Source organism: Neopsephotus bourkii, unplaced genomic scaffold (genome assembly GCF_033783945.1).
Source record: "Neopsephotus bourkii isolate Nb327-2 ecotype Australia unplaced genomic scaffold, CSIRO-AGI_Nbou_v1 NB_318, whole genome shotgun sequence".
NCBI lineage: Eukaryota > Metazoa > Chordata > Aves > Psittaciformes > Psittacidae > Neopsephotus > Neopsephotus bourkii.
Genome location: NW_026900826.1, coordinates 3,384,717 through 3,406,743, shown reverse-complemented (window position 1 = coordinate 3,406,743; position 22,027 = coordinate 3,384,717).

Here is a 22,027-nt window from a genome sequence, read left to right as displayed (position 1 = left end):
CTGTTCACCTTGCGGAAGTCATGCGCCAATTACAGCAGGATTGAGTACAAACTGAAGGCTGCTCAGCAGAAGTTAGCTCTGTTGGTGTTTCATTTCAAGAGAAGTAACCCAACTCCTGACTCAGGAGGTATCTATCATACCATTCATTCATTCTTATAACCAAGCATCGGGCCTGGCTGCTGCACTTGCCCTGGGAACAGAAGGGTTAGTGTGATGGGACATGCCCTCACTGCATGCAAATTCTAATTTAACTAGTATCACTAGGGTTTAAAGGTACAACCACCAGATGCAGACTGCTGGCCTGAACGTATGGTCAAACACAGCATGCACCCATGACCAACCTTTCCTTAACCAGATAGCTCCATAGCTCAATCTTTCTAGATGAAACCAGGCAGCTGTGCTTCCTGAAGGCCACACAAGTGGGCAAACTCCCCTCTGGGTCTGCAAAGGGGCACTTGAGGAGCGAACAAATGCTCTCAGAACTGCTGTGTCTTAGATTCCAAGTAACAGCAGCAAGGCTTACATAGTGAAAAAAGAAGGGCAGGCTTTTTATAGTCTCAACTTTATGAAGTGATAACAATCTATTAATCATCTAACACGAAGTTTATCTACAGACAAATAGAATTAAAAATAGAGCAGGTACTTTCGTCTCCTGGTTTTTTTTTTCAGTTGGAATGGAAACAAAAAGAAAGCTGGCAGATGAGGAAGAAGAAGGCTGCTGAAGATGCTCAGCACAAGGCTACAGCTGAGAGCTGCAGTATGAGCTTCCTCAGTTATTGCATCTCCCTGATGAGAGGCCAGATCTTAGGTACTCTCAAGTGGCCTTTTTCTGTAATAAGGATCTCAGTATTTGGCCTATTCATATTTTTCATTTCTCTGCACTCGGTCCAAGAAAGCACAAGGCTTGGCATTTTACCACTGGAATCGATGCAAAGACTTCCGCCTTTTAAGTGCTTGGCTCTGCCTCAGAGTTTTTTAATCTTTCCTTTCCTAAATGTAACTGATTGATGGGAGTGTGCATCCCTGGGTCAGTTTTCAGCTCTTGATCCAAATAGCTCCTCTTAACTTGGAAGAAATCCCAACAGTTTCCCAAAGAATTTTCCTTGGGACAGGCTGGAAAACCTCTTTGCCAATAAATAATTTCTACCAAGTGAAACACTGACAGAACTACTCTGCTCAGCTAGCTGTACTGTGAAACATTAACCTCCTTCCCTGCCCGTGGTGGCAGAGACTGTGTTTTGCTGCTTTGTGACCCAGGACTCACCTCGCTGTGGACTCCTGTATTTTCAACACACCTCTGGGATTGAGTTACACGGCGCCTACACTTACAGAAGTAGATGGGAAAAAATAGCTTTCCTTTCTTCCTTGTCCACTACCCATTATATGCAGTGCAAGGGGACAGATAATGCCAGGACTACCTGTTCCTCCTCTGAGGTCCCTGAGGCTGAGGGACATGGGGCATATACTTGAATGCCATTATACGTTTGGTTGTGCCCGCAGCAAGATGGCACAAACTTGTACCCATTGCTGCTGGTCAGGAGCAGTGACACTGGAGACACCAGGGCTGATGTTCCATGGAGCTCCAGGACCATGTGATGAATTCCTTAAGGTTTCAGAACATGAGATGTGCTGAGAGAGCCCTCCTAGGTCCAACAACCCCACCAGAGAGGGTTTGCCCAGAAGATCATGCATGATGCCGGAGCATCACATGGGCAGGAGCAACCTCACCAGTATCCTAATTGACACCTATGCCTCTGGCTCTTCCCTATCCACTCCTTCCAACCTCACCCCTCCACGGAGTAGTTTCTCTACACCCACTCTTCTCCACACCCACGATTCTTTCTCATTATATGCATCCTGGCTGTGCTGACAAGCCTATGCCACACTGTTCACTCTTGCTAGCAAGCCCAGGAAAAGAAGCCTTGTTCAGGCCCCTACTTTTGGGGTACAAACCAAGCAGAACAACAGATCTCCCTTCCTGCTTCCTCTCCAGAGGAGGTTTATGCCTGGTGGCATTGCTCTGCACAGGTATCCCATCTCAGGCAGGCTGCATGGCTGTGCCAAGCCTGCGCCAGCAGCCCTGAGCTATTCTGTAATTAGGATGCTTCACTCTAGCAAGGCAAGTTGTTCAAAGAGGCAAGTGTAGAAGAGTGTTCTGGAAAGGGCTGGGTAAGGAGAACAGGCCAGCTTCATGTTTCCACAAAGAGCACTGATCCAGAAAGGGAAAAGGGAAAATATTTTCCTTTTCATTAAAAACCAAACCAAAACAGGACCCACTTCTCCTTCAGCATGAGCAGACCGCACAGCCTCCCGCAGGAAGGCAGCTCCAGCCCTGCGAGCTGGCCCGGACTTGACAGTGCTGCACCAGGAGAAAGAAGGAGGCCAAACCAAACAAAAGCCCTGCTCTTACTCAGAAGCCAGCCCTCTGCCTGCAACCTGCACACACGAGTCACAGCACAGCCGGGACAGCCAAGCAGAGATTAGGTCACCCTACGGGAACAAGCTCATACAGCTCAGAGTCCACAGCTCCCTGCCAGCCCCACACTTTCACCAGGGCTGGCCAAGCCTGGTCCCACTCTCCCTTTGTGCCCAGGTTCTCTTTGGAACTTGTACTCTGAGGGGTCCTGTGCAGCTCCTGACAGTCACAGGGAACAAAGTTCCTGCCATGTCCTGGCCAAGTGCTGCCAGACACAGTGTACAAAGGGCCCTGAGGTGCCTCCTGCTTCTGGACCAGAGACTCAGATGCTGGGCTGTCCATTTGCATGCTCACCAAGAGGTCTCCAGTACCAACCTGCAAGGCTCAGCAGAACTCCGAAGGAAAAGCCATACAGCCCTCAGCTGCCACGATGTCCAGTGAGCATCTCTGTTCATGAGAGCTGCCACTGCCAGGCCAAGTGCCCCTGGAGAGCCCACCTCCTGATGCTGTGGGTTTGGCACATGGGCCTCATGCTGCCACCTGCATGGACTGCTGTGTGCTGGCACCTGCCGGGTCCTCAGTCGCCTTCTGGCTCAGCACGAAAGAGCTGTCAGAGGAGCTATCTATGGGTACTCTCTTGGCTGACCTCTCCCTCCAGAGCCCGTGGCTGAACTCTCACTGTTGTGCCTTCAGCACCAGCATCAATCATGCTTTCAACAGAGATGCTAAAGCAGGCCGAGATATTGCTTGACAAGCCCGGCTCTCTGCTCTACCTGCTTTACCTGCTCAGCCTCCCTTACAGCCCTTCCCTGGCCCAGCTAAAGTCGTTTCAGCAGCTTGGTCTGTAAAACATTAAGCCTTAAGGTCAACAGCTGGGAGGAAGCTGTAACAGGGCAGCATAGACACAAACAACCACCCTTATACAGCTGTACAAGTTCTCTGAAGACAGGTGGTTGTACCATAAGAGATGGTGTTAGTGCCTGCTGTACAGCCCAACCATGAGAGGTAAATCTATAAGGGGCAATTCACACTGCTGCCTACTGACTTGACCTGAGATGTTTGGATGTGTATATTCAGAGCCTAGACGCATAACATCCTCAACAGATACACCACCCCAAACATAGGAATATTCCTGCTATGTCCTCATTGTAGCTGGCTCAGTCTTGACCCTATAAATGAACAGTGCCTAATGCTGGTGAAAACAGCAAAGCCTCTCTCAGGAGCTCAAACTCCAGAACAAACAACAGTTATAAGGAGGGGGAACAGGGGAAAGAGGAAAGCGAAATAAGGAAGGTAAAAAATTCAACAGAGATTGTATTGTGCATGAGGATCAGGCAGCTTAAAGTGCCATAAAATCCTTTACACAAATGTTCTTGCAGTAAAACGAAATAGCATCTATTCTCAGGGAACCTGTAGCTACCCTCAGTGATTATTACAATAGCCTGAATGATGTGGTATTTTTTCATTTTTGAACCAAAAGCTATAAGTAGTGATATGTACCTGTATTAGAGAATACTTTAGATCAGCATGTCAGGTTCAAATGGAAACTGTTTAATACATCTATACACCCAGGCTGGATAGGGCTTTGTTCAATAACCGTTTCTCATGGTAAGATAAGGGACAGAACTATATGCAGCCATTAACTGTCAAAGCACACATCAGTTTATTCACGACACTCCATACTCCTGGGAAAGGATAAACAGTTTAGATATCCCTCAGTTAAATCTCTCCAGGACCACCTAGTCACAGATTTGCTTTCAATATCCTACTTTTAAAGCTTTTGTCCCCAGCTACCAAGTCCACTACTTGCTCTTTGTGCAGCATTACACTTTATTTGAGTCCTTGCTTTTGCCATAAGGTTAGTCGGCACCTTGAATCCTACCCCACTTGCTCAGACAAAATCTCATTGATTGCAAAGATGAATGGGGCTCATTTCCTCATTTTGTGCCATGGGACAAGAACCGTACTTCACAATGCTCCAGGTTACATATGGCTCGTATATACTGCCAGGGCCTTCGAGCGCTGCCTGTTCCGGAGCAGATTTCCTGTATCCCAGACAGCTTCCCATTTAAACAGGCACAGGCTTCCTCCCCACCACGCAGGTGGGACTCTAAGTACCTATGATCCTGTGTTACTAAGCCCGTATCTTCTGAGCAGGTCACAAGGGCATATTGGAAGCAAAGAGGCAGTGTTTAAGCTGCCAAACAGCTATTCTTTCATCAGAGCAGCAGTGAAACCAGCACTGCACAGATCCAAAGAGGAAATTCTGCCATAACAAGCTTAAATCAGAGTCCAAAGTAGGTGGAAACATGCCAGTTAATGACTTCCAGCTCCGGCATGGAGAGCACACTGGGGGATGGTGAATGGAGCAATATCTGTTCTCAGCTTGAGAAGTCACAGAGTTCCTTTCTTCTAGATGCTCCATTTGTGAATTTGGAGAGGGGGTGGCTTTAGGGATGGACACACACAGTGGCAATTAGAAACATACCACACATTTGGACTTCAAATCAGGCAGGCTCCCCCAGCGTTCTGTAGTATTAATAGTTGGCTGCTTAACCCATTACAGGACAGAGCTATTACATGTATTCAGATGTCAAACCAAGTCCTAGGACCAGTGCTGCTTCTCCCTTGGGGCTGGTAAGGCAGGGAATAGAGGGAGGGCTTGGAGACACCACCTGCACTTGGGTTCCATCTTTCCTTCCTCACAGATTTCAGCCCAGGTACTTCCAAAAGATACTGAACTTTTCATAGAAGAAAGGGCAGAGCCACAGCCTCACCCTGCACAGGACACAAAGAAATCCTCCAGCATGCAGCCAAGGCATCCAACCAGGGCTAAAGGACAAGGGAAGGGAAAGAAAACTACATCTTTGATTAGCACTGAATTAAAGACTGAGCTCAATGATACAGAGCACTCTCAGATTCTGAGCTTGACAGAAGCTCAGGCATTACCCACTCATCAGGACCAGTAAGCACCTGGGAACCAGCAACAGGCCCATAGCCAAAGAGAAGCAGGTTCAACCATTATACTCAACACACACAACCAAAAAGCCTGCAGGTCTGTAACACATAAGCAGCAAGACTGCTGCAGGCCATGCTATGACTCCATTTCATCATCCCCACTAAAGTCAGTTCACTGTTCCATTGTTTCTCAGGTGTCCACCTTTACCGTTCATGGCTCCCACAGTCAGAGGGAAGTTTGGGACTGAAATCCCAGGCTGCCATCAATTTGCTCCCACAGCCATGCAGTTCCCCTGCTCTTCAGCAGGCTCCCAGATTTGAACACCCAATGGGAACCCCCCTGCTCTGTCCTGCCTCTCTCCTCCACCACCCCTCCAGAGGCTGAGCGCAGGTCCCATCACCTCATGAGAGCTGATGGTGCTGCTGCATTACCAGGCAGCCAGGCAGTGCATGCTGCAGGTCTCACTGCATGCACAGCAGACAAGAGGAGGGTGGAATGATCAGCCAGATGCCAGCCAGAAGCCCCTCAGATAAAACCACCTGCAGGTAAGGCTGGAGAAGGATGAGAAGCAGAAGGATACTCACTGTGTCTGCTCTCACCAGGGGATACCTTTCTGCTCCAGCACCCTGGGAACCGAAGGGCGATTTGAGGCTGAACAAACCTGAAACTTGAACTTTCAGGAGTCTGTGTGAACGCTTCTGCCTGGTTCTTTTGCAGCATGTGAACCTTGCTTTGGGTGCAGGTTTCCACCCAAAACTCAAAGCAAAACTGCTGAAACCACAGGTTTTTACAGAATCTCCACCCAAAATAACTACCTTAGCTCAAAATCTCTCTGTAGGCAAGGCAAGGGGTTTCAGGCTAGGGACTCCAGGTGTAGGATTAAGGCAGAGAGAGCAGGGAAGTCAGGAGCCCAGCCTGCTTGTCTGAGCAGCAGACCATACTCTGTGCAGCCCCGCAACTCTGTGTATCTATTGCTTGAACCTTGAAACCTGCTCCTGAGTTGTCAGCATTTCTGAGTGTAAATCCCTGTAAGTGATGGCGAGGTTCTTTGCCTTAATTACCACATCTGTTTGCTGCCCACTGGGTATAAGGACCATAAACCTTTCCAAAACTCACAGGCGCTTGACAAGCTACCTGCTACCCCACTTTGTGGCCACTCTGTGGGTTAAGCACTCCATGGTCTGCCCATGTTCCAGCCATGAGCTTGTGCCTTCCCTCTGTTGTAATCCAAGTTGGAGCCTACTTCACTTACTCTTTTTAGCAGCCTATTCTCCTTAGCAGTTATAAACTTAGCAATGCTAAAATCGTAGGACACAATAGCACTTGGATGGGATGTCCCATGTCAGGAATAGCTCGCCTGGCTCCCTGAGCAGGACCAAGGCTTGACAAACATCATCACAAGCCTTGGAGAATGTGGGAACAGCTCTTCCCTCCCGTGTGTTGGATCTGCTGCTCTCCTCCCTGTATAAGAGGCTGCCCTGTGCCTTCCAGGGCTGCCAGAACATCCAGAAGCTGCTCTGCTTTTATTTTTTTTCCCTATAAACCACAGACAGAAGAAAACCACAGAGGAAAAAAAAAACCACCTTAAATGAGCACTGGAGATTTGGCTGCTACACCTCAGTTCTCTCTTTCATTTTTTAACCAGGCAGATCTATAGCAGAGATAAGTGTATGCTTAAACAGTTTGCTGAATCAGAATCAAAAGAGTACTCAGTCTCTCCAGTCAGTAGTTGCTTTGATACCTCATCTGTGCTGTTCACTTAAGCAGTAAGGTGAGATACATCTTTCTTTTTCCCATACTTTTGATGGCGATACTGTTGTACAAAGGCTGCGTATCCCATTTCTAACAGAACTGATTCTTCCTCAGCAAGACCAGTGCTGCTGCATGGCACAAGCAGGCAGTCACCTTGTCAGAAGTGATGCTAACAGTCAGCGGGCTTCGGTCCCCAGGAGTCAGGCTGCTAGAGTCAGTTTGGCAACTACCTGCTATCCAAAGTACTCCTAAATCTCTGGTCTGAAGACACAGTCCAGACTAAAAAAAGCCTTTACATAACAGCTCTGTCTCTAACCCCAGATTTTCTCAGAGCAGTAAAAATGACAAACTTCCCTAGTAAGGGTATTCTGCTGGCAGAGCATCTCCCAGTTCAGTAAGTAAAATAACCTAAACAGGAAAAAAGTTGTGTTGATTTAATTATACACCTACAATGGGATTTTAATGATACAGAAATGGCATAAAAGAAATCTTTTCTTTAATCAGCATTTCCTTATTATCATAAGCTTCTAGTGTGGGGCTGGCTCTAAGGGCCTGTGGGACAAATTTAAGCTGCAAGTCAGTTTATGCTGGAAAAATCTGCAGCTATTGTCCTTTGCAGATGCAGAAGGCAGTGTACCCTGCTACACAAAGCAAAATCACTTGCTTTGGGTTTTGTTTTCCAAGAGGCGACTGTTCACTCAGTTTTAATTTCCCCCCTTACAATAGAGAACAGCCCTGAGGAGTTTTGCAGCCAGCTTGTCAAAATAAACACCCAACATCATGGTGCTGTGGGGAGGAGGGAGAGAACAAGCCCTGCTCCCTGGAGGGAGGAAGTGAGTGCCGGGGGGCAGGAAGCCCCCCAGTGAGAACAGCAGGTCCCTGGGAGCCCCCAGTCCAGGGCTGGCTGCTCCCAACCCCGTGCTCACTGAATCAGTGCAATGTCTCATGTCCCACTTCAAAAGCAGGCTTGGGGGTTCATTGCTGAAAAGCTGTATATTAAGAAAACCCCAACAACCAGACAAACCAGAGCAAGGCTTACCTCTGAAGTTACTTACCCATGGCTGCATGTTTTAAACGTTATCACAGGAACGATAGCACTGTAGGATATGACCCACTTAGTTACACATACACTTCAGTGGGCTGTAATCCAGCGTTAGGTTGTACATCTATTTTTTATATATGTATGAGCTGAAACCCTGCATTAATTTCTATAGTTAATGACCAAGAGGTTAGTGAAGGAGCAAAAACAGCCCTCATTCAGATAAATTCTCGTCTGAGTTTCAACACTGGTCAGATAGGAAGTTTGCAATGTAGACCTAAAGGAGTGATTAGAAGAGGTTGACCTCAGTGTTAAAGCATTGCATGTTCTCCTCAGAGGGCAGGTGATTGCATGCAATCAAGTTGGAGCAATTAAAACAAAATTACCATCCCAGCAGCTGAGAAGGACCACCCTGATCAGTTTAAGCTCCCTGCAGCAGGTGACTGAAGGTGTCTGTCTGATTATGCACTAGGAACACAACCAACACCAGTTCATGTGTCCTTGCTGAGGGAGCTGAGACATCCTTACCACCACTGCTGATTCACCTGTGGTGGTCTGGCCATTCTTTCTGCTGTGGCATAGGCTCTTACAGGGGCCCTTATAGCATAAGATATAGGACTTTTGAAACTGGACAGGGAGGGATTGGCTTTCTGCTGTCCCCTGGGCTGTGATCTGGCAGCAGTGCATTTGGCAGCAGCGCCAAGGCAAAGACTGACATGCTGTGCTGCAAGGAAGTGGGATCTCTGGGTGTCAGAATTGCCATTCCCAGCTACAACATAGTGCAGCAGCTGGGTGTGTTTCTAGGGAAAGCATCCCCTTCCCCATGCAGAGCAGCAGCAGCCTGGGAGTGCTTGATGGGAAGTGGGGCTGTCTTTCTCATACATAGACTGGATTGAAACCAATGAGCAGTTCACTCCAGCTAAGTACTCCCAAAGTAACCAAATACCATCCTGCCCTGCTCATGGTTGTTTTGCTTCAGTCTCCTGCTTTTTTCCCTTGTTCTGAGAAGGAAAGGCCAGGGTGAAAAGAGGGAAAACATGTTTTCTGCCTTCTTTTGAGCAACAGAAGATTCTGCAATACACTGAGCTGTGAAACAGCAAATACCAGGAAGGGACAGAACAGTCTGAAACTCCTTTGGCCTCGTGAAGCTGGCAAGAACTTTACCATCGGCCCTATAAATGCCGTATGGGTAAAGCCCAGGGACTGTTTATGCAACGGTGGGTATTTGATGTCTGAATGAGGGGTGTAATTAACATTGACCATGCCAGCTGTAGCAAAGATAACTTTTTCTTTCATTTATTTAATCAATTAAAAAACCACCTCTTCCCAAACTGTTAAATTCTATCAGAATAAACACCCATTTGGAGCCTATACTTAGTTTTAGAAGAGGGGGAGGAATCCATTTCCCCTGACATTTCCTCTACATAACCTTAATACAACGTAATAAACCTTTCAGTTATGCTGCCACCATTACTGAACCTAGCATCAAGATGTTGCTTTTCTAAGAGGGAAAAATTGATGCATAAATTGTCAAGTGGTGTCATCGCAGTCGTATGCTGCTTCCCTCTGACAACACCGAGCCCTCTCCTCCACAGGAAGGCTAATGAGTCCCTTCAGAGAATGGCACTGCTTTGGGCTCATTTCCACAGAAATAGAAATAGAAAAGTCATTGGCAAGGCCAAGTGGGTAGAAAAGGCTCCACACAGAGTAATCCCGTGAGATACCAAGCTCCCTGGGCAGGGGTTGAAGGCATGCAGTGCTGGGCAGAAAGGCTGTAGCATCCTGCAGGATCAAGCTGTTACTACCAAATTCCTTTCCTTTGCAGTCTGTCAGGGAGCAGCTGCGCCAAAGTGGAAGAAAATCCGGGAAAGTTACTGAAACATTCTCACTATTACAGACCTCATGTTTCCACCACAAACGGATAAAACTCCCAGAGAGGTTTCTGGTGTCTTTTAAGGTCAGTGTTTGCGGCATTAAAGAGTATCAGGCGTTCTGTGACGCTGTACTCAGGGATTTGGGGAACATTTTTAAGTAAGACTAGAAAAAAAACATAATTTGCTTGTTGCGATTTACAGCACTGCTTGCCCGCAAGCATACATAACACTGATTTACTGTCCTTTCTTAGTACTGATCTGCCCATGGGAGGGGGGTTGGAGCTAGATAACCTTAAGGTCCTTTCCAGCTGGAACTGTTCTATGGTCTGACCCCTGTTTCCTTGTATACATCCCTTCTGACTTTGCCCCAGTTTGATCTAATAACAGGGGCTACTTTAAAGCAATCTTTCATTTCTTTTATTTGAATCCCTAATGAAAGGGACAGCAGTGACATGGTATAGGATAGGATAAATATGGTATGGTATGGTAAGGATAAATATTCTGTTCCTGTTGCTCAAACTGGCAATGCCTAAAAGAAGGATTTAAAGAGAGGCATCACAGCAACCACTTCTCATCTTCCTTCATCTACACCAGTATCCCCACCAAGGTGAGAGAAAAGACTGCAGGCAGCAAAATTATCCGTGCTGTCTCTGAACTGCATTGCCTCATTCTTTCCATAATCGCTAGTATATAATACCCCTCTTGGGAAACAACCCCTTTTGCTAACAGAACTGAGGATCGCTTCAGACTGAAAGCATTTCCCTCCTTTTTCATCACTTTAGAAGTGCACTCTGGATCGACAGATTTTACTATCTCTCTTTGCCAAGGAGAGATCAGACACTAAATGACATACCATGCAAGTGAGGACTCATTACTGTGAAACTGTTGTTTCTTGCCCCGACAGTTAATTGGAGCCTATAAAATTTCCATTGTTCAAACATGGATTATCTCACAGGTATTTGCCTGGACAAGGAAAATCCCAAGCCCTCATCCACTGGACAGATACATGGGATCCCAAACATGCACAGGATGGAGAAGTAACCCAAGACTGTGCCATTTGAGTAGGTTCTACCCAGGGGTCTCCAGCAGAGGTTTTAATCCCATCTGTGGAGGCAAAGACACAGAAAGGTGAAGTCACTTGCCTTGAGGCATGCAACAATTTAGTTGCAGAGCTGGAAATAAAACTGAGGAATATGAACATGCTGGACCATGCTATAATCAGCAGATGCTATTGCTTCCAAGTTCTAATTAAAGAGCTGTCATTACACAAAAAGCATTTGTAGTTTGCAGTAAAACTGATAAAGCTCAGTAGTCTGGAGTACTGGAGAGGAGACATATGCTTTTTAAATATCCCAAAGATGATAATAGAGCCTTTTTATTAAAGCCTGCCTCAGCCTCTGCAGCTAGCTGATCCCAGCTACGAGTTCTCGCTCTGCTCTAACAAACCCAGGATCCTGCCAGTACAAATTGAGTAATGCTTAAAATATATAATCTACACCACACTTCCCTACCTGAGACCATTTGTGTGAAAGCAACTGCACTGTAGCACTTTCATGAAATAGAACAGAGAGCCAGTGGGAAAAATAGCAAGTCTGGGAGAGAACAGAAGTGGTTGATGTGCTGCAGCCATCATTAACACAGCTGGCAATATTTAAATGCATGAAAATAGGTGGTAATAATACAAATATAAATGAACCAATTAGATGCCTTGCCCATGCAAGTGCACACACAAACACACATACATTTCTCTGCAAAGGGAGCTCCTGCTTCCAGCTAATGCTCTGCCTAGCGCTGCTCCAGCAGATGCTTAGCATTGGGTCCAGCCCCAGTGCTAAGGGTTTGATTGCCTTAGTGCTGGAGCAGTTGCTGGGTTTTCATCCCCAGCTCTGTGAGCCAGGCAGGGTCTCAGCTCTGCTGCTGCTGCTCGGAGATACCTCACATGGGCTGGGAGCTAGTGGCACCCCAGGGTTGGTGGCACCCCAGGGTTGGTGGTACCCCAGGGTTGATGGCACCCCAGGGTTGGTGGTACCCCAGGGTTGGCGGTACCCCAGGGCCAGTGGCAGGGCTCTGGTGGTGGCACCCCAAGGCCAACCGGCACGTAGGCAATGTGCTTGGGCTGGAGGGGGCAGGATGTGTGCCCAGGGTTGCTCAATGCCAATGCCTGCAGCTGAATGAGGAGCAGCAGAAACTGCCTCTCCAGAGTCCTGTCCAGCCCTGCTCCTTCATGCAGACAGCACCTTAACACAGGCCATTGCAAAAGGCGAAAGGCTGGGGCACGTGCACTTCTGCTTCCCACAGAAATGAAATACCTCAAAGATGTTCCTACAATCCAGTGATTACTTGGGTTTCTTACCTGGTAGGCACATATGGCTGTGAATACCATGGTAAGGCAGGTGCAATCACTGCTGGGATCACAAAGAATCTTCATTTGCAGCCAAAGACCAGATGTATTTGTGTGAACTGCATCCAGCCATGAGTGACTGACAGCTGGCATGTCCCACAGCTTCCAGTACCAGTTATGCTAGGGGAAATATGAAAGGTATCAAAATGAGGCCTTCAATTGACAAATAGAAAATGAGAGCCAGCAGTGCCATGCTCTGCGGCACTGGCAAACAGGGCCACCACATTCCCCTCTGCAGATGGCTGTCAGATGTCTGTGGTTGCGGTGTCTCAGCTGCAGAAAAGCCGTTTTCTGTCCTCCACCTCTGATTTTTCCTTATTTGATCAAGTTTGACAGAGGCTGCGCAGGAAGCAGGTTTTAACGGTGACTCAAGCACACGTCAGCTCTACAGAGGTGCAGCACAGGCGTGTAGGCACTGGGGCAGCATGCGGTCAAAACCAACAAGCCCTGCATCACTGCAAGCATGGTTACTCACAGCTTAAACCCTTCTACCTCCACCTTACTTGGGATTTTGTTATGGATGCTGCTGGAGCACAGGGAAAGACATCTTGGAAGGGGTTCAGCCAGTGCTTCAGCAGAGCTCTACAATGTCTACCATAAAAAGAGAGAAAGAGGAAATAACTTGAAATAACACAACCAGAATTATCTGTTAGGTGGCCTGCGATAAAGGTGGTGCCCTAAGAACAAGGGACCAGGCGCATCAAAGACTCTAGGAGATAAAGGGGAGGGAAAAAACCCAAAACCAAACAACCAAAAAGCCCCCAACAAACCAGGTGCGTTTGAGGTCCTTGGCACAAAATAGGAGATGAGCTAAAAGCTTGTGTAATTGCTCTTTAAACAGCAAACCAGGGCAGGCTTCAGGAAATAAGAGAGAAAAGCCAATTCTGTTGCTGTGCCTCAGAGGCGAGACACAGGGGCTTTGCCCTCGGGGGCCATTGGCTCCCGTGACTTTGCTCTGTTCACAGAAGCTGGAGGTGACCAGTTGGCAGGTCAGAGTATTCTCTGGAAAGGAGCAAGGTACCTGCAATACACGTGCAGTTAGTGCGTCACTGTGAGCACCAGAGTTGAGAGCATCTAGTCCCAGTTAGATCTAGCGTAGTGGCTGTTCCATCTACCCTTGGTCAGAAACCATCTTTGAACTGCTAGTTCCATGGCTCTTTCTGATTCAGAACTGATCATAAGCATCTATCTGGTTGGGTTGCAGCTACTGGATTTCTCAGACTGTTGTGGACCTCTCAGCTGTGTCACTGCCTGCTGCAGCTGCTGGGAAGATGGCTCATACTTCCCTTGTACTTTCACTATACGCAAGAGTAACACTCCATAGGGAAGCTCATGCTTGGTAAAGAGAATTGCAAATTTGATTCCAACAGCACTAAGCAAACTGCCTAATCGGATTGATGGGGTCACACAAATTACCAAAGGATCAAAAAGAGAAGTTCCTGACCTCCACCCGAAACAGATTTCTTCAGGGTGTTTTGTTGAGATGTGTTTCAGTCCCAACAGGGTGAAAAACAGGTACTGTATTTAGGTTGGCAAACCGTATGCCGTGTGCCATGTGCCATGCACAGACCAACCCAGTCCACCTGTTCCTGCCTTCCCAAGCACAGCTCACTTGGGGAAGGGCAGAACTGCAGGACCCCTAACACCTTGCACACCTTCTGCATGACCAAAAGCAGAACATCTACACAGTCTGCACCGCAAAAGAGGCTCTCAGAAAGGAAAGTGCTTTTTCCCCTGCCCGCTCAGAAATGAGGAGACCAAGTGAGAAACCCTGACTCAAGTAAAACGAGCAGGACTTTGCCACTGATTTCAACAGGCCCAGCTTTTCACCCCAAGAGTCTGCTCTGCTGTTGAGTAAGGAGATAAGCTGCCAGCAGCAACAGTCTGGCCTCGGAAATCTGGAGGGGTTTGTTGGCTGATTGCAGAAGCAGTAAATGCACAGCTCACCCACGGTGCAGATGTAACTTTCATGCCTCCCACTCTCAGAAAAGCTGAGGGCTCGTGTTTATTGTGCAGTGGGAAGACATTAATAATCATGCCTGATGATGTTTAAGAATGGAGATAAAATTCCCTATTATCACAGATTATCAGTTTGTCAAAGGGGATGCTGGCAGACAGAAGCTTTACTGGGATGAGGTTTGCATTTCAATGAGCAATCTGCATGAACAGCTTTCAGCTCCTCCATGCATCAGATCCAGGCAGAAGCAGATCTGTGCTGAAGCATCCTTCCAAGATGCCCTGCAGTGCTTAGAGAGGTCTGACTACAGCCAGGTCACGGTCAAGGCTGTAAAAGCTAGAAATTATAGACAGCCTTAACTGCAGAAGATGCTGGGCTCACTGCAGGGTGAGTAATGAGGGTTTTAGAAAAGCACACTGAGAATGACCACATTTTCTGCTATTTATAAAATCTTGCTAAAGTACAAACTGGAGGCACTGGCACAATGTTCCCAGCGCTCCCTGAGACCCAAGGTGCTCAGATCCTCTCATGAAGAGACTGGTAGAAGCATCATCCAGCCACCTTGAAAGGATTTCAGAGGCTTTGCTGGGAACTGGAGCCAAGCTCAAGCATCCAAAGACATGTAAGACATCCAAGAACACGTAAGAGCAGCATCTCACATCGTGGGGACTGTGCTGAGCCCCACACAGATAAGCCTTGTTGCAAGCATGCTGCTGGTTGTCTAAACCAGTGGTGATTACAAGGGAACCCAGAGTGGCATTTCTGTTCCTCCCAACCTCTTCCCAGCACCATCCTTCTCCCATCACACTTCTCTAGCCTGCAGCCAACCTGCATGGCAGGTAAAGCACCTTCCACAGCTTGCTGGACGAGCCTAGCAAAGGGCTCTTCTGGCAGTCATTTCCTTGCTGTTCATTAGTCTTGCACAATGCTTGGGAATGGAATACTCTGAATTAGGGGTTTTTAAGAGGCAGTAGTACCAGTACAAAACTTTGTACGGATCTGAATGTAAAACCAATGCTCAGCATGAAAAAAAGGTTATGACCCCTTTGCATTTTTAAGTCTCTGCAAGCACAGGAGCTGTGGTGCCCTCTAAAAAATACTTCAGTTTCTCTGAAATACTGTGTATTCAGCAGCTGTCTCTTTGTCAAGCTATCAAGTATCTTGGGACTCACAATGGAGTCTCAAGAGCTGATAAAGCTCTTCTGTGCTTGTGCTTGAGAAGGCTCTGGGGGATGAAAGGCAAGCCTCGTCCCTGCTTTCAACCTTACTTCTACCATCCACAAGACTCACACCAGAGACAATATTGGCTGCATAAATTCTCATGGCTCCGAGGACCTCAGTGCAGGAGTCCACTGCCAGCAAAATCAGGTTCTTCCTGCATGCAGCACAACCCTCTGCCATGCTTTAAAACAGATCTGAGAACACCAGCAGCCACACGGGTACAGTCACAAGGCAAAACACCGGCTGCTCTCCATTTGCTCTGCAGGATGCAGTCAGCAGGCTTGTGTGGCTGTAGGTACAGGGAGCATCTGCTGTGTGTGCAGGAGTGCCAGTGGCTTGGGTACACACACATACACCCTTCATGTGTGCACATGCTCATCAGCTACAGCCTTACACCATAAACACAAGCTGCTGCTCGAGTGCAATGCTTGGCTGAGCTCCCTTACACCTCTACAGCACTTGAGCTGTTCAGAAACAAGCTGATCTCTGGGATCAAAGCAACCAGATAATATTTCTTCTGCTGCAGACCTGCTCCTGCAGGTTTCATACCTGACATTTGCATAGCACTCTTTTCCATAGGGCCCCCACGTGTGATAAAGACACACATGCAAGGAGGGAGGCATCATCCCTAGCTTTCAGGTAAAAGAACTCAATGCTTTGCACATTGGTCAGATTCTCTGCAGCAGAAAGGGAGGAGTCTGGCCCCAGGCTCCTGCCTCACAATGACCCTTGTCACTTCAGGTTCAGCCCATTTCTTCTTGTGTCATCCACCATACACCTGGGGAGCAGGTCCTTTAGTACGGTACTGACTTCACATTTGAACCTTGATTTCCCCCTCTTTAATTCTTTGTAGTTTAGGCTGGATAACCCTTCCTTCAGTTGTGCCATATGGAATATGTTGCAGGGGAGTAGTGCTGCTGTTACTTCTGCTGCTCTTTTCTGGTGTGATCCACCACTTTCATCAACTAGAGCACTCAAAACCCAGACCCAGAATTTCAGCTGCAGCCACATCTCTGCTGAACATGGCCCAAGAATCACTTGTCTGGGTCTTACTGGCTACACTGCCATTTACCTCAGCCAGTGTGCATAGTCCCCTGCTGTGTGATGTGGATGTACAGGTTCACTGCATCTAGGCAAGGAAAAGGCAATTGAGAACTCGGGGAGGCAAGTGCAAGGGGGGCTCCCTGATTGCAAACCTGTTTTTCTGTGTCCATTTCTACACGGGAGTGAAAGAGGAGGTTTGAAAAGCATCTCCCTTTGCAAGCCAAGAGATCCTGAAGGTCCCTGCATGGTCAAGTAGAGCTCCAGCACCCAGTTGCTTCCATCAAACAAAGGGCAGCAATGGCTGTGGCTGCAGACGCTGTTTGGAGGCAGCAAAGCCCACATGCATTTGACAGACAAAACCTTAATGGACTAAGCATGCAGAGTGAGTTGACACAGCTGCCTGTCTCTTTGTCGTCCCTGCTCTCCACAGAAATGCATGGCCTGTGCTTTGCTGCCCAGGGCAGAGGACATGCACTGATGTCTGGGCTGTTCACCTTCCCTATCCTCAGCTCTGCCACCACAGAGCAAATGGTACAGGTTTAACCTGTCCCTCTCCAACTCTCCTCTGCCCAGGAGCTGGGCTCACGCTCGCAGTGAGCACCCATCACCAGTGCTGGTCTCACACCACTGGTATGCAGTCAGCCTTCACAGATGGCCACGGCGTGGAGTTTTCAATACTTGAAGCAGTTGAAACAACAAAAGCGCTGATTTAGCTTGTGAGCCTGCATCCCATTAAACCAGTCATCTTTTCCAGTTGTTCGGCACAGGAGCCGCGTGGCTGTGCACAGCTTCCCAGGCAGTGGTTGCACTGAATCACATCTCCCAGCCGGGCTGCCCGCAGACAGCTTACTCCAAGCTGGACCCAAGTGGCTCTTTCTACACTAGAAAACAAGTCCATTTGGAAACAAACCCTTCTGACAAGGACTTCCAGCCAATTTTATACTGGCAATCCAGCATGTTGCACCCACTAGCAACCCTCTCAAGGCACACTGCTGCATTTGGAGAGAATGATTCCAGCCGATGGAGACCGGCCCAGTACAAAAAGGAGGGAGTCTGTCAACATCCCCTGCTGCCACCTCCCAGAATCTCACAGGTACCACTCATGGTCTGGAAAACAGTGGAGGTGGCTGTGATGTTTTGTGGAGTAAGAGAGGCAGCACTGCTCCCAGGGAGCTGCGAGGAGGCAGGCACCGACTGCGGCTCTTGTATACAGACCATTACAATCCAGAACCATGGCAGACAGATTAGGCCTACCTTTGTATCGTGTCCCAGACTTACAGTGCCTCACAGACAGCTTCACACAAATCTTGTCCCTTTGAGACATCCAAACTCGGAGTACAAACAGATTCGCAAACCCTAGTAAAGCCTTCAGTGGGTGGTACCATTCTGTTTTTCTGCTTGACCACTGCTGGGTTTTTTGCTGCTCATGAAGTGATGCAGCTTCCAGACAGGATGTGGTTTGTGCTGTTCTGTGTGTTATCCACAGAAGATGCTAGACTGGAACAGTCATCAGCTGGGAGGTTTCAAATAGGACTTACAAAATAAAATTGAAGCGGGTGGATATCCACAGGGACTCACAAAGATCCCATTATAAATTAGGAATGAAAATCCCACCCGAAAGCATAGGTGATAGGAACTGAATGTAACTGCAGCTTTCAGGGATTGGCTGCCTTTGGAAACATGTCCTTTAGTCATTTAGCTCAAGCCACAGTTGCTTCTCATTTAGCTTGGGAGGCTCTAACTCAAGGAGCAGCTTGTAATTACTACTGACATATATACTGCTCTCTAAAGTAAGACACACTGAACTGAGAGCTTTAGCAACAATAAGATAAATATTAACTGGCTAACCATTTTGCAATTATTAAGCAAAGTCTAGAGGTATGGGAGTTTTCCTGACAAAACAGTTCAGAGGAGTTTGCCATAGCCCTGGACATACCTTCAAGTAAAAGTCATAACCACGTTGTGCTGGAATCACATGAGAAGATGATGGCAGAATCATCTGTTTGAAGATTTGACTGCTGGAGCAGTCTGATGAATGTTTTTGGATTGAAAATGAAGGCTCTTATCCACTGTGCAAACACCTACTTGTTGGGAACATGAGGAGTCATGTAACTGATAACACTGAATCCGATAGTGATCATGGAGCTGATCCAGAGACACATACACATGCAGGATGCTTTCTGTGCTCTGACAGTTTCAAATGTTGACCATGAAGCTTTGGATGACCCTTGGGTGTTTCACCAACTACTAACCTTTAGAGAAGACCCAAACATGATGCTCACTTTCATGGAGCTCAGCCTCTATACTTAGAGATTTCTGCTGCTTTTTTTCTGTTTTCTTCTATATTTGACAGTTTTGGAAGATGATATGTATTTAACAGTGTGAAGCAGTAAGCACCCACGTAATGAATGTTACAGGCATTTCTGTACTGCTTGCAGGCAGAGTTTCCCCTAAAGCACCATCAACAGCCTGGTACTGCGCTCATGTTCACTTGTTGCCTTCCCTGGCAGTGTCCATGCCACAGCATGGCATTTCGCCTTAGCTCCTTATTAAACCCTGTGTTTGGCTGCATTTTGTTTATGCCAGATTACAGTGTTTTGAACTTGGATGAATGAATATCACATTGCAGGATAGTGTCTGATCTAGATAATCTGAAGCCAAAGCAGCGCTAATCTTGCACTGAATCCATGTCAACACACTTACTCATGTCTCCTGGGTTAGGGAATGCAGCACTTTCCCTTCAGCCTGAGGTTGGACCAAAAATACCAAAGAGAGTCTTGCAGAAACTGTAATTATAAATGAAGACATCACGAAACCAGCCCTGCATGAAGCTGAGATCATGCTCCAGCCTTGTGCTGGCTGCTGCGTTAAAGCTACAGAGTGAAGCAAGTACAGAATTTGTCAGTATCACTGGGAAGCACTACCTTTGTTTCATACCCCTACCACAAACCACTATAATGAAGCTAAAAAGTGTTACAGCTAAATAAAACTTGGCAAGCCATGCACACCCAGGACTTTAAAGAAATTGAAAACTTGGCTTTACCAATTTCCTGCTACAGGATAGGAGGGGTTTAGCCCACAGTTTCATAAGCCATGAACTACATAATATTTAAACACTGACATAAAAATTGAATCACCTCAGATATTTTTCTTCCTTTGGGCTAAGTATGTATTTTGGAGACAGTCCACTGGCTATCCGGTAAACAGTATACCTCACGAAATGACCCGTTTCCTCCTCATGTGGCCAGACCGTTTAAAGGAGATGTTCGTTTGCTTCCTGTAAGTAACACTTGTGGAAGAATTTTCCACTGTGAAGCATGTCAAGAGCCAGCAAACAGCCCTGTGCAAAACCCACTTGGTGGAGCAACTCAGGGAAAGCCCACACCGAAGCAGCAGAGATGGGAATGCCGGAATGGAATGGCAGTGCCTGCCCAGCATCAGCTGGATACATTTTGCTAGACAGGAGGCTGTAGGAAAAGTGTAAGGAAAAGGTATTAAGAGAATCATGTTTTTTCCTAAAGCCCATGGGCACCAGACTATATAAGTGCACAGTACCTCCTACAGCAGCAGGCTTTGAGACCCAAATCCTGGAAGTACACAGTGTGTGGTGCCTGGTACAGTTACACCAGGCAAACTCTTGCTCCTGCTGATCTCTCTTCCTAGCAGTCTTCCAAGTCCTGTTTACCCCGTGGAGCCATTTGCACCCGTTAGTTTCTGCAGGGTTGGCTTCACATTAAAGAAGAAAACCAAACTCAAATCGTTCCAGCTTTCAAGTGTTACTAACAAGTGAGGACTTCCAGCACACAAGCAAAGGCTATGGTCTTAACAGCACTCTTTAAGGAGGAGAGAACCATCATAGTGTGTCAGACCGGGTCAGACCAACAGTCAGTCATAGCCTAACCGTGTTTCTGACTCTGGCCAATACAAGGCCATTAAGGAAAGAGCAGGAAAAGAGGATGAAATCAGGAGGAATTCAGTGGCAGGTTTCATCATTCCCTTGGAGATGGTGAATAAGACCAGGACTGGCCCAAAGATGAAGGTACGTAACAGAAAAACAGTATCAGTGGAGGACGCCAAACCCTTCATTTTCACCTTGCCTGTAGCCAGCACTCATTGTCACAGACAGCAAGCTCACTTTCCTTGTCTCTAACGCATAACTTGCCTCAAAGCACCAACATGTTTGAGAGGTCCCCAACCTGCTCAGAACACACTTGCACAGATTGCAAATGCACAAAATGTCTGACACACCAAATGCATCAGATAGATTAATACCTGTAGCCTTTCTCTGTCAGAAAGCTACAAGAGGTCCAAATCAGCCAGTAAACACTGAAACCCAGGTAAGGACTTGCATAGCCTGGATTTCCAGACATGCAGGAATCCCAACAAATGTGCAAAATGTCCAGCTTTCCCTCGGATAAAACCTGTAAGACATGTCTAAAGGGAAGTCTGCTTAAAGCAGAAATGCAATCTTATTATTAGACCTGACTGAAAAATGCCCAGCAGGCATTGAACAATATGGCTTTGTAGCTCTCTGCCCATCTGTGGGAATGTTTGGACAAAATGATGAAATGACCCAAGACTTCAAGCCAATGTAAGGTACTGGGAAGAGTGACAAGTGGGTGTTATTGTGAGACAGCTTAGCAGTACTGTGAAATCCAACTGTACTCCTAAATGGCAGATGGAATTGAACAATTATGGCATTCTACTTTCAACCAAGGACACCACACCTTATCTTAAAACTCTTCAGAATGCTTTCTTCTGTCCTCGAGAATGCTCTTTGCCTGCTTGCCATGGCAGCTGGTTTTCCTCCATGAGCTGATCTCATGCAAGCTGTAGCCTCACTGGGGGTGTGATGTGGTCAAACATAATGAAGAACGGCCACAGCTATCTCTCACTGTGATCTTAACTGGCATTTGGGCACAGATCTCCATACCAGTTCAGCTAGTGGCTGATGGGATGGTAAGAAGTAATGCAGCTTCTGGAGCCAGTGATGTGAAAAGGAGCCAGTAGGTACTTCTACAACAGTTTGAAGAGATGAATGCTGGCTGTTAAAGTCAAACTTTTCTGAAGAAATATAATGTAAATAAAGATAAGCAGTCATGTAATAAAAGACAAAGCAGCAGTCTTAAAAACTACTTGTATTCAACTGTAGTGATTGTTAAACATCAGAGCTCTTTTGCAGCTTTGCTGTGTCAACCCCAAAGAGGTAAATAGTGTGTTGTGCCATAGCTGTTTGTTCTTTAGGACAAACATGGGATATTATATTTTCATTTAAAGATATAATCTTGAATGCTTATGAGGTGTTACTCACAAGGAGAAAGCATGCAGAGTAGAGCAAGCCATATGTTACAGATAATAAATAAA